The sequence below is a fragment of the Marmota flaviventris genome, chromosome 6, assembly GCF_047511675.1.
Source record: "Marmota flaviventris isolate mMarFla1 chromosome 6, mMarFla1.hap1, whole genome shotgun sequence".
Taxonomy (NCBI): Eukaryota; Metazoa; Chordata; class Mammalia; order Rodentia; family Sciuridae; genus Marmota; species Marmota flaviventris.
The window spans coordinates 115,521,333-115,535,008 of NC_092503.1; the positions used below are offsets into that span (position 1 = coordinate 115,521,333).

Consider the following 13,676-nt stretch of genomic DNA (forward strand, 5'->3'; position numbering starts at 1 on the left):
ACAACCCAATCCAATGTATTCACTACATTACAGTAAAGTACAAATAGAACCAGAGTTGAGCCAAGACAAATTGACAGCAAGAGTAACTGGCAGTGATAATATATTCCAGCTTTGATAATTGGGCAATATTATAAAGAGAGCTTGGAATTAAGTTTGGTTTGGCAGACCATAACCTATGAAGCACTTTAAAACCAGAGCAGAGGCACGTGAGCACCTCACATATATCCTACACTAATTGTGCTGTCATCCCAAACTCCTATACTCTCAAATAAAAGGAGCAACCCCAGGAGATGACAGTATCTAACCTTACAAAATTAATTCCAAATCAACTCTTAAAATGCATGCAGGAAATCATGGGCAACTCAAGGGAAACCTTTTTAAGTTTCTATCCACAACAAGAAAAACATAACATGGTTACCATGTGGTTACAATAAACAAAATAGTTCCGATAACTGATGGTCAAGGTCAAAGTGAGGGCCTCTGCTCCATTAAAAAAAAAAAAAAAAAAAAAAAAAAAAAGGCTTTGACTTTTTCCTTTCTGGCCTTTCCTGTTGAGAGCCACAGCCGAAGGGGCCCCAGCAAACTTCCAGCTGCCGGCTGATGATTGGCTCACAGCAGCCCCAGCAACATCTAGCTGATTGGCTCCTCTGCGGTGATGCTCATTGGGCTGTTTCCCTGCCCTTTCAGACCTCGGAGCTGCTCATTGGGGGACTTTTTTGGCTCCGCCCATGTGACCCAGCCAATTGGCCTCAAGAGCAGGAGGATTGTGGGAGGTGGAGAGAAGCTTGTGTGGGGAGAGAGAGGCTTGTGGGAAGCCGGTGGTGGCAGTTGGGCTCTGAGGGTTTTTCCTGAGGAGCTGTGTGGTTTGGTGTGTGGTTCTAAAAATAAAGTTAGTTTCTTTTGACAAGTGGCTCCTGATTGTGCCCAGCCAGACTGCGGCACTTTCCAATGCCTGAGGGCCTGGCATATGTCCACATAAGTCACTGTAAACTCTACTCCCATTTTTAGCTAGCTGTCTTCTTTCCAAGCAGCAGGACTGAACACAGCTAGTTAAGAAGAACAAGATACGGAAATCTCTTCATGACTATAGGTTCTCTAGGTGAATGGGAAGTGAGATGGAAGGGGAAAGTATGTTTGGTGGAACTCAGGCTGGGAAAATAAATATATTTCTTAACACAGAGCAATTCAAACCATTATCTATGTCATCCAAAGAGGCTCAATCTATGAAGCCTAAAAGGCATTTATTTTAGGACTGCAATTCAGGGGAGCTGAGATTCCAGTAGAGGCTAGAATGTGTCCCATTAGAGGAGTTTAGAGTATCCTTTTAAGGGTAAAAAGGAAGTTCATTGGTCTTCTATACAGACCATATCATTGTTCTAGGAAAGAATTCAGTTTATATACTCTTCAGAATATTCATGCTTGGCAAATAATTTTCTTTTGGCATGTTAGCAAGTTCACAGAGTGGTCATCATGGCACAAGATGAAGTCTGCATCATAAAATGGAGTCACTTTTTATGACTGGAGGGGTTGGATTACTGGGGATTGTACCCAGGGGCCCTCCACTACTTAATTACATCCCAGCCCTTTATGTTTTTAAATTTTGAGACAGAGTCTCATTAAGTTGCCCTGGCTGGCCTTGAACTTGAGATTCTTCTGTCTCAGCGTCCCAAGAGGAGGAGATTATAGGCATATGCCACCAGTGCCTGGCTATCAATTCTCTATTTTCTAGCCTACATTAGTGGCAACTGGGTTTAGAAAAATAAGTGGGGTTTTTAAAATGTTTTGTTTATGTTTTTTCAAATCATGAGGTTCCTTGCTTAATCATGGCAGAATCTCTGGGATCTCCAAAGTAGTTAATATCAAGATTACCAACTTGAACTAACTTTTAGTCAATTATTATTAGTGTTTTAAAAAAAAATTGGGGGGATAAAACTAAATTAAAGAAGCTTTTTCAAGCTTCTTCATTGTCTGAAGATATTTAATAAAACTCTAGAATTTTGCCTTTGATATTACATTCAGAGGACTTTTTTTTTAAATGTCAAGTTTAAACAATGTAGTTTAGAATATGCAAGTGAATAATGTCTGTAGGTAGCCTGTGATTTATGACAAGAGAAGTCTGAATAACTTTTCTTTTAGGGATGTTTCTATCTTGTTTTAAATACATATATTGCATTTGCAATTTCACATGAAATGATATTTTTCAGCTGTATTCCCAATAAGTAGAAACACAGCATTCCAATAGGGCAGTGAATTTTCCTGGGGAAAGTACTGATTTCAGCCCTCTAAAGTTGAAGACCTGGGTCAAATTTGCACATTCACTTCACTGTAATCAGCAAAACAGGGCCATATAAAGGTCTCCCATTAACTATCAATACTCATAAATGAAATAGTAGAATAAATTTTTTCAGCCTTCCATAGTTATCAAACATATCAAAAGCAAACAGCCTCCTCCACAAAATAATCAAAACAAAACACAAAACTGAGCTATCCATGTAGTAGTCAATCCCAAAGGTTACCAGAAAATAGTGATTCAAGAAGGAAGTAGAGAATACTGATTTGGAGGATACCTGCATTTATCCAAGGCTGAGTAAATAGAGAAAAAGAGCATTTCTCCTTAACCTTAAACAGAGATCAACAATCTCCTTAAATAGAGATCAACAATCTATTCTGAAAAGTTTTGTAAAAACAGCTGTGATGATTGGTTATTTTTGGCTTCTGTTTCCACTAGCCCTCATTGGTTGCAGTTAAACTATGTGCTAAAACACATCAATTAGGAAAAATGGACTGTCAAGGAGTCAGCTAAAAATAGCCAGAAGCTCAATAATCAAACAAATATTCTACTAGCAGCCCTTTCATGGTAACCGCAAAACATTAATACACAAAAATAGCCATTCCTTTTGCAGATTTATAACACTTCAATTTTCTTGCTTAATTAACATGACATTTACATAACAGTATCTAATTAATTTCCAAGGAAAGGCACTGTAGGCTAATTAGGAATGCATCATCCTTTTTAAACCAGCTTGTCAATTTCACTCTTTTATAATCCATACATTGTTTACCTTTGTGGCATCTTTTCCAAACCTGTGGTTTTACCAAGAGCTACAATTTTCCCCCTTCTCAGAACATCTTATGGAGAGTTTCTTGGAGGGGAGGAGAAGGGATGGGGACAAAAAAAAACCCCACTTTTCTACTGGAGATATAAACTCTGCCATCTCCTAATGTGACCATACAAACTTAGGCCTGGGGATGTGGCTCAAGTGGTAGTGTGCCTGCCTGGCATGCACAGGGCGCTGGGTTCGATCCTCAACACCACATAAAAATAAATATATTGTGACCACCTAAAACTAAAAAATAAATATATTTTTTTAATATTTATTTTTTAGTTTTCGGCGGACACAACATCTTTGTTTGTATGTGGTGCTGAGGATCGAACCCGGGCCGCACGCATGCCAGGCGAGCGTGCTACCGCTTCAGCCACACCCCCAGCCCCCAAAATAAATATTTTTTAAAAAAGAATACAAACTTAGTTAAAAATATTCAAATCTATATTTCAAATATTCAATCTATATTTCTTCAGCAATGAAATTGTTCTTCTTTAAAAATCTTCAACATATATGTGAAGATTTAAAATAGTTAAGAATTGATGGCAACAAATGAGTATCAGGGACAGATGAGAACACACAAGAAAGTAAGTCACCTCTTTAGAAAAGAAAACCCAAGGCTGGGGTTGTGGCTCAGTGGTAGAGCGCATGCCTCACATGCATGAGGCCCTGGGTTCAATTCTCAGCCCCAAATAAAAATAAATAAATAAATAAATAAATAATGAAGATATTGTGTCTATCTACAACTTAAAAAAAAAAAAAGAAAGAAAGAAAAAGAAAACCCCACCCTCCAACCTCACCCTAAACCTGCAATTCACAAACTGTTTTAATCAGAAAGGACACATCTAATCTGTCTATATAATTAAGTTTGAAAAGCTCCATTGATTAAAAATAAGGATATATAAAGATATAATGAGCAGAATCTAAGTTTACAGGAAATCAGCACAGAGACTAGCCCTCCCATTTCTTCTAATGAAACTTCCAAATTAAACCATTTATTAAGCTTGTTACAGAATTTAAGTGTTAATCTCCCTGTCAGAAGTTCTAATCCTAACCCAATGCATGATCTCACACTATTTAGACCTAAATTAGGGATTTATGAAAAAGGGATTTTCAAAGTGGGTCAGAACTTGCTATTGGTGGTTTATCTATTTTGCTTGAAAAGGGTTTCTCAACAAAATTTCATTACCAGTCCACCCTAATTCCCCTGAATAACTGTATGCTGGTCATCTGCAAATATTAGGGGTGTATATGCATAATTATTAGCCTATCTGCTCAATAGAAATAAAGTTAAAATTCTCCTACACTATTTTCCTCATGCAATAGTGCTAAGAGCAAACCTAAATCAGGAGTGCTTTGCATGTGCCCAATACTGACAGGCTCTTAGGGTCGAGGTAGATCTCCATGGTTAGACCTGGAGATGTTTTAGAAGAAAGGCTTTCTCCTGACCAAGAAACAGCATGCATTAATAAAATGAGCCTCAAGGGCAGAGACAGTTTCACTCACGCTAGTGATCTAGTACAGTAATTGTTCAAAATATGTTTTTCACTATTAAGTGACGATAATCCAAGACAAAAGCAATTACTGGATATAACTAGGTATTCAGAAGGGAAGCACAATTATTAAATAAAAAAGTTGATTTCCATAATATGTATATGTTAATTTAGCAAAGCAGTTCACAAAAGTTTTGGTCTTGAGATAAACTTTTTACCTTTAAAAATTTTGAACTTTTCTTTATGTATGTTACATATTTATTTATATTTACCCTATCTGAAATTTTAATGACAAAATTTAAAAATGTTTTCATTTCAAATTAACAAAGAAAATTATGTTTCAACAAAAAAAATCATTTTTATAAAATATAATTACAATTTTAAAAAACAAAGTAAACTGGCTTAAAGACAGACACTTAAATTTTAAATCTGATCTGCATGCAATCTATTGCAATATTTATATGAAGCATCTGAAGGAAACCTGCCTTTCTACAGATAAATAGTTGGCAAAGGAAAGACTTCAAGACCCCTGAGTGGGTCTTGGGAACTGTATAAGATGCTCAGGCTACACTCTGAGAACAGAGCAGATCAATGAATCTAAAGATTAATGTATTTTTCAATTTCTCCCTACGCCTTACATGCCAAATGGCTTTGAGTCCTGCAAATGAAGTGTTGAATGCAAATAATAATAATAAATTTGCCCATTCTCAAAAAAAAAAAAGTTAACATTTAAGAAAATAAAGGCATGTGAGTGGAATAAACTTTACAGTCATAATTTTGAACCAGGACATTCTATTCCTGCTACTTACGTAGGAAGAGTAAAAAGTAGGTGAATTTACTCAATATCAGTTTTTCAGATGTGATAATGTGACAAAGCCCAACAACACTTAACAGTGAGCTTCTAAGACATTATCATCCTGGAAGTAAAAACCAGAATTCATTTTTGGGAGGCTAAAATATCTCTCACCTGGCTAATAGAATCAGTTCTAATTTTAGACACCATATTATCTCTTGTGACAAAGCATATTTAATATGGATATGAAATTAGGGGCTGTCACCTCTCTAATTTAGGCTTCAGTTTTGACTATTTACAGGCTTAAATAAGGCCTAACTCAGATTCCTAAATTTGCATTTTATCATCAACACAAGCATGCTTTTCATAACATTAATGGAGATACCTCTTGGCTTTGGAAGAACCTTTTTTCTTTCGTTTCTTTTTTTTTTTTTTTTTATAGTTCAGCTAACAAAAGTGTTCTATAAATGCTGGGTTGCATCAAGAACTGAAAGATGGCTGGAATGCCTTCCTCAGAAAAGGAAGTAACTTGTGCATGTTCTTCACAGGGGGCTTCAGGAAGAATGAAAATAAGCCATCAATTCAGGCCACAGGTACTACCCAATGGACTTTAAAAAGGAATTTAGGAAACAGGTGTCCTCCTTCTCTGTCTCTTTGCTGAGTTCCTCCCACAGTACCACTACTGGCAGTGTATTCAGAGTGACAGTGAATAAAAGGTACTGATAGTCAACCTTCTTGCTTTATAGACAGAAGTGATCATTGAAGAGCATACTAACAGGACCTCTCTTTGCCACTAGTACTTGAAAATGTCATAGTATGAATTATGTAGTGAGGGGGTTATACTGATATTTCAGAATTTTAAAAACTGCTTACTTAACTGGCATCCTGTTGTCTTTATTAAATCTGATTTAATTATCTTTTTGATAGATTAAGAAGTGAGATGGCTTATGAAGTAACAGAAGACATGAACATAAAATGCAAAGTTACACAGTCATTTTTTGGTACTGGCAACCCTCAATTTCAGAGAGAATTTCACAAACACAAAATATATGTAAGGTTAAAATGACTACATTTAACACATTCAAATGGATTTTCCTAGTATAATAAGTTTTTTTTTTTCAGCCAAACTTTTTGTCATAAGTAAAGCTTAAAATCAGAATAGTGTCACCCATTCTCTGTACCTACACAAAATATAAAAACAATATGACAACTAGAAAAGTCGAAGCTGCGTGAAGTGTGGTTATTCACTGTGACCTTTATTTTTAGAGAAAAACATAGAGCATTTAATTTAATAAAAACATTTTTAAAAAATCAATATGTGCGAGGGTGTGTGTGTGCAGTGATGATGTTACTCAAAAACCTAGTCTAAATATCAATATCTGTATAATCTTACAGGTGCCTGAGGAAATCTTTATGGGAAACTAACCTTTCAGATTTGCAGACTTCTTAAGGGACCTTAGAAAATGAAAATTAAAGTTTGCTAGTCTTCTCTCTTGCAAAGAGGAATCTTGAAAGGGGAAATTCAGATGATAGAAGAAATAGCCATGAACAAAAAGACTTATTTCACAATAGGCAGGGTGCCATTTTTCTAAGAGAGGTAGGGGGAGAGAAGAAGTGAGAGGGGGACAGATGGGCAGAGAGAGACAGACACTAATTTCCAATGTTCCAAAGTCTGAGATGAATTGTCACCACTCAAATCTCCAAATGTGATAGTGACCCTGGCTTTTGAATTGTTTATTTCTATTCCGAATGGTAGAAAGCAATGAGAAGCTTTTTTTTTTTTTTTTATGTATCAAACACATAAAAGTAGGCTTTAAAAGGTAAAGAAAAATTAAAAATAAAAGTTTCCTAAATATTTAAATCCTTAAGTATTTACTGAGTCTATTAGAAGCAAGAACAGTATGGAGATTATGGTCATAATAAAAGTACAACATTACTACTCTTGCATTTTGGGGCCATTATTAAGTAAAATAAGGGTTAAACATAAGCATTGTGATTCTCCAACAGTGGGTCTGACAACTTAGCCACTGGTAGCCAAGGTGCAAGTAGCATATACACAGCATGGATAAGGTAGACAAAGGGATGTCTGACAACCTGGGCATGAAGGAGCAGGATGACACAAGATTTTATCATGCTACTCAGACCAGTATAAAATTTAAAACTCATGAAAAGACATACTACATAGCATCAGAATTTAAGAACAGAAGCCACAAATGAGCAAGGACTTCATATATCATCTTATCCAAGCCCTGATGTTACTGAGAAGAAAACATCACTCAAGGAAGTGACTTGCCTGAGATAACCCAGGTCATTAGGGACAAACCTAAGACCAGTAACCTTTACAGAACATCTTAAGATGAGAGCATAACCCAGAAAATAACCTGTCAATCCAAGACTGTAAGGGTTAAGAGAGAACGCTTAACCGAAATTGGCTATGCCACTTAGTAGCTTAGCTGTGCAATTTAGAGTAAATTACTTAATCTCAAAAAAATTAAAGAAGAAAAGTTGCTTATATGTAATAATAAAATACAGCAATTATAACAATGTAATAATGATAGAGGGAAAGGAGAGAATATAGAAACAGATGAAAAGTTTTCTCTGAGACTAATGGAATACCCAAACTAGATGGGAACAACATGTCCACATGCAACCACACATACACACAAAATTAACTCTGACTTATACAAAAGATAACATTTCAAATAAAATTACTATTGAGTTCAATAGTATACTGAAAGAGTATTTCAAAGAATGCAAAGATGGCTTAACACTAGAAGTACATTAAAAATTAAGACATTACATATTAAAGGATAAAAACCATGTGAAAAATCTCAAATGATGCTTAAAAAGCATTTTATAAAATTCCAACACCCAACTCTAATTTAAAACGGGGAGGGGTTTCTTTAACCTTAAAAATATATATCTACAAGAAATCTACAACCAACATTCTATTTGTGAAATACTGCTAGAAAAATTAATGTAGTTCCATTAGAGTGAATAATAAGAAAAACAAAATTATAAAGTTCAAAGAAGAAATTCTAGCAAGAACTGTCCTATTTTCAGAACATGACTCTTTGTTCAAGAATATATAAGAAGGTTTTAATGAAGATAAACTATATTCCTATATTAGAAGGTCCCAATAGTTTTATACAAAAGTCAATTATTCTTAAATCTACATATTCAATATAATCCTTTCAAAACAAACTAATTTTTAAAGAGAACTTGACAAGCTGAATATAAAATTCATTAAAAAGAAAATTACAAAATAGCCAACAAAATTTTAGGAAAAGAAAAACTAAGGAGGACTAAAATTCCATCAGATATTAATACATACCACTAAAGTTATATTCCAGTTTTAAGATTACACAAAGTAGACCCATGGAACAAAATAGAGAGACTAGAAACCAATGTATACTTATATAATATTAATGGCATTTCAAACCAAGACTATTCACATGAATGGTTTTGGGATAACTGGTTAACCATCTGCAAAAATAAATACTTACATACAAATCCCTATACCTCATATCATATACAAAATAAATTGTGGACTGGTTCAATGGCTAAATGTAGAAAAAGATAAACTATGAAAAGTATGAACAACATAAAAATCTTTTTATAACCCTATTATTCAGAAAGCCTTAAGAAAGATGCAAACCTAGAAGACAAAAGATAAACATATCTAAATTAAAAAAGTATTTTCTAATGAACTATGAGGTGCCCAAATCACAATTAAAAGACCAGTAACATACCAGAAGAAAGAAATTTTAATATTAAGTAAAAGGGCAAGTTAAAAGTACTATGTGTTATATGTTCTTATTTATATAAAAATAAGCAAAACCTACATAGTATATACCTGTGACAAAAAAAAAATACCTTCTAAAATGAATAAACATGGTTATTTCTGGAAAGAGTGAGTATTTGATGGTGGAGGGGGTGGAGGCATTAAAAGAGTATTTTCACTTTCTATTCAATATAAACCTAAATCTTTGTAATTCAAAAGATAAGAATGTAGTCATTCTTACTTAGAAGCAGGATTAAAAGTTTAGAAAAAGAGAAAAAAGCCAGCAAATGAGTACTTTAAAAATCATGATTCTGCTTTAATTTGGTTCTTATTTTCATCACAAGTTGGAGGACAGATGACCATAAGCTGAAGTACTTGAACAAGTTCTGCCCAGAAAACATTATGAAACAAAATAATACCTATAAGAAAACACTGCTAACTACTCAAGTCTTTCTGCATTTTGATGAGCATTAAGTTAATGATTCTGTACACTGATTCCTGGTGAATTGCAGACATTCAATTCAATATAGCCTGTAACAGTACATTATCAAATGATACTACAAAGTATCAATTGTTTTAGAACAGTGTCCTAATAACAGCAGCATGCTTTACAGAACCAGCTTCAGGATTAATAAATAAATGCACAAGGAAAAAAATCCCTTAAATTAAAATCAAAAGAGACACTTAAAGTTTGGGCATTCTTCATTATGGAAAAGAATCTTCTACTTTGAGACTATTATATATCAGAAAAGCTCCATCTGTTGTATAATTATCTCTGATAAATGGCCTGATGCTTTGAGCTTCATTAAAGAAAAGCACACAGAGAGAACTGTAAATAAATCTCCCCACCATATTTCACTTAAAACCAGTCCAGCAGGAAGTCATAAAATATTTTTAATAGGTAATATTTCCCAAATGCTTTACTAGAAAAAAAAAAAGCCAGCCTATTTTACCCAATATCTGTCCTGTGGAAGAAGACAATCTGGAAAAGGGAAAACTGATTTCATTTAGAGATTATGAGAAATGTTAGTAAAAACAAACAAGTTTAGCCACTTGGTGGCAGTGACATGAATTTTTCAGAGGAAAGATATGGCTTTGTCAGATTCAGAGGCAATCTAGTAAGGACATCTGCTAAAAGGCACTACCATTTTTTCCTCCCCCAGCCCTCCCTAATCCCTGGGGGGAATAGGTATCACCAGAAACCCGTTTCCAAGGAAACAATTAGAATCTCCCTCAACAAAAATCAATTTAACCACAGGTAAAAAATGTTTTAAATTTCTATTTTGGAAATTAGTATCACATTAGAGAAAGTCCAGACAGTATATGGAAATAAAACTTTGATCAGTAAAAATTTTCCCTATCTTTCTGGTTAATATGGTTTTTACTTTTTAAGTGTATTTTCTTTAGGTTACCATAAAAGCATCTCTTGGGTAGATGCAGTAAAGAAAAGAGAAAAAAGCATAACACAGGGACTGGGGTTGTGGCTCAGTGGTAGAGCACTCGCCTCGCACCTGGGAGACGCTGGGTTTGAACCTCAGCACCACATAAAAATAAATAAACAAAATAAAGATATTATGTCTATGTAAAACTAAAAAAAAAAAAAAAAAAAAGCACAATACACAGGTCCAGATTTGAGCTGTGGCCTAGTCTTTGGCCTTGCTGTGTAACTCAAAGTATATCACCATTCAAACCTCCTTCTTCTCATTTGCGGACTAGGAAGGGAACTATCTGCCCTACCTGTGCTAAGCGCTGTCAGAAAAAACCCATGAACATAATGTCTGTCAAAGTGCTTTGAAAATGGGTATGCAACCTTCTTCTATAAAAGGTCACTGAATCTCTACAGCAACTATGGATTCTGCTGTTGTCCACAGCAGCAGCCATAGACAGTATATAAATGAACAAGCGGTGCTGTTCCAATACAACTTCATTAATTTCCACACTTTACAAATTCAATTCTTTTGGTTTTCTTCAACCATTTTAAAAATGTGAAAATCATTCTTTGCATACAGGTGGTACAAGAACAGGTGATGGGTTAGGTATGGTCCATATGTTGTAGTTTACAAGCCCTGTTGCAAACTATAATTTTATAAATGGGTTGGTAACTATTTAATTCTTTTTTTAAAGTTTATTTTTCTATTTACTTATTTTTATGTGGTGCTAAGGATCAAACCTGGTGTTTCTTAAGTGATAGGCAAGCCCTCTACCAGTGCTGGGGATTGAACTCAGGATCTCTCACATGCTAAGAAGTGCTTTACCACTGAACTACATCCCCAGCCCTAATTCTAAATATGTGCCTCTAGAGCTTAAAAGAATATTCTCTATAAGGTAAATCCTAACTCAGAATGAAGAATATCTGAAAACAGGCCTATTTCTTGACAATAATATCTTCTTTACTAGCAGGCAGTTTACCAACTCTCTTCCTCTCCTAAAAAGAAACAGACTAGCTAAGGCTCCTCCAATACTTCCATCTTATGCTTACAGGACTACACCCCAAACCCAGGTGGATGCGCACACTGTGAAGCTGTCAAACAGGCCAGAAGTAGCGATGCCCAGGCCTTTAAGACAACAGAAAGTTGATCTGCAGAACTGATGAAGGAAACATTTTCTCATCTTTTAAGTCTAATCTACTAAGACTGATTTAAGATGGGCCATCATCTCCCTATTACTTAAGAATAACAAAATAACAACTGATTTCAGTGTTCTAACAACCTGACATTATCCTTTCCAATCTGTGTGTGCGAATGCTGAGGACTGAACCCAAGACCTGAGGCATAAAGGCGAATGCTCTACACTGAGCTATATCCCCAGTCCTTGATATTATCCTTTCTTTCTACAAAAGTTGGATCAAGAAAAAAACTAAAGATGACATTAGCAAGATGGCTGAACAAAGAGCTACTTACTGCTTGTTGTCCCCACAAAGAGAGTTAACAACAAAGAATAAACAATTATATTCCAACCAGAATGAGTGAGGAAGTACAATGAAGATTAACCAGGTAAAGCCAGGATTCCTGTTGAGTACAAAAAACCAGGTAGCACTACAGAGACATGAGCAGGGCACCATGGCTCTGCAACCAGCTCAGAGCCAAGACAGACTTCTCCTTAGAAGGAAAAGATAAGCTGGAGACTGCACCACCATCAATAATTCCATCACTACTGCAAACTTCAGCAATCACAGGAGATCTTTCACCACCTTCAAAGGTATCAAACAGTTTATGGAGAGTTAAGAATTCAAATGACTATAATGTCCTAGCTGTAATATAGGACCCCATATTGAAGCACCCCATTCCCTGTGACCGAAGTTACTACAACTCTGTGCCATTTTGAAACTGGGCCAGCTGCTAGAGTGTATCCCATTCTGAATGCTAATAGACACAACATACCTTGATTTTTGAGATTCTGCCGTCATTCTACCATACTCATGTGTGGTTGCAGAACCTCAGCCATGGTTACTCTAGGCATCTAATCTAGGCACAGCAGAAAGGTCAAGACCTTGGCTTTCTGATCCATACAGCACCCCATGCCCTAAGGAACAAGAGGACTTGCACAGAGAGGAAGCTAATATACAGACAGTCGAATGACGAAGTCCATATGTGCCAACAGTCATCGAACAGCTGGCCAGGTGTTGGGGATACAATTAACTGAGCAGCAGTGTCACCTAAGCTGGATTCATCAACCAGCCAGGCAGTAGCCCCACCCATCAGAAAGCCTTCTACACAGTCAGCCAGCCCATAATGTCTGAGCCTAGCCTGACAGCCTTCACCAGAATGACTGTATCACACACTGCAGTCACAAGTACTAGTGGCTTAAGTTACGATAGAACAGCAAACATCTCTGATAAGGATAATAGCTGAAGAAACTTCACTGATAACAGATTCTGGATTCTGCTAAGAAACAAAGCTAACACACTCTACTCAATGAACACCCTAGCATCCATCCACAGGAAGAAATCTCTTTCTACTCTCCCATCCCCCCCAAATCACCATAAAATGGGAAAAGGTAACTGTTTGATGAGATGCTCAGATATTAACACATAGCACAAAAAACATGACAAGCAATGAAACACGGCACACACATGGAGACACAATAATTCTTCAGTAACAGACACCAAAGAAAAGGAACTTTATGAAATGCCTTTATGAAAAGAAATTTAAAATAATGATCTTGAGGAAGGCTTGATGAGATGTAAGGGAATACAAACAATTCAATGGAATCAGCATCCTCTTGGTAGGCAAAAGTATTCTATAAAATTCAACATCATTAGCCAAGTACAGTGTTGCACACATATAATCCCAACAACTTTGGAGACTGAAGCAGGAGGATCACAAGTTTGAGGTCAGTCTAAGCAACTCAGTAAGATCCTGTCTCAAACTTAAAAATAAAATGACTAGAGATGTAGCTCAATGGTAAAGCACTCCTGGGTTCAATCTTCAGTACTAAAACAAAACAAACAAACAAAATGTCTTCAGGAAAATAACTCTCTATGATTAAGGTCACATATGAAA

General features: G+C 35.7%; 1 protein-coding gene and 1 non-coding gene across 2 annotated transcripts in view; one reads left to right on the top strand and one right to left on the bottom strand.

Moving 5' to 3' along the window:
• Zfand3 (zinc finger AN1-type containing 3) overlaps positions 1 to 13,676 on the bottom strand; it is a 313,535-nt gene that overhangs the window by 68,462 nt on the left and 231,397 nt on the right. The gene's annotated exons all lie outside the window — the stretch shown is intronic.
• Trnav-cac (transfer RNA valine (anticodon CAC)) lies at positions 3,726 to 3,796 on the top strand. The gene has a single exon. It is a non-coding gene; the product is annotated as a tRNA-Val (tRNA).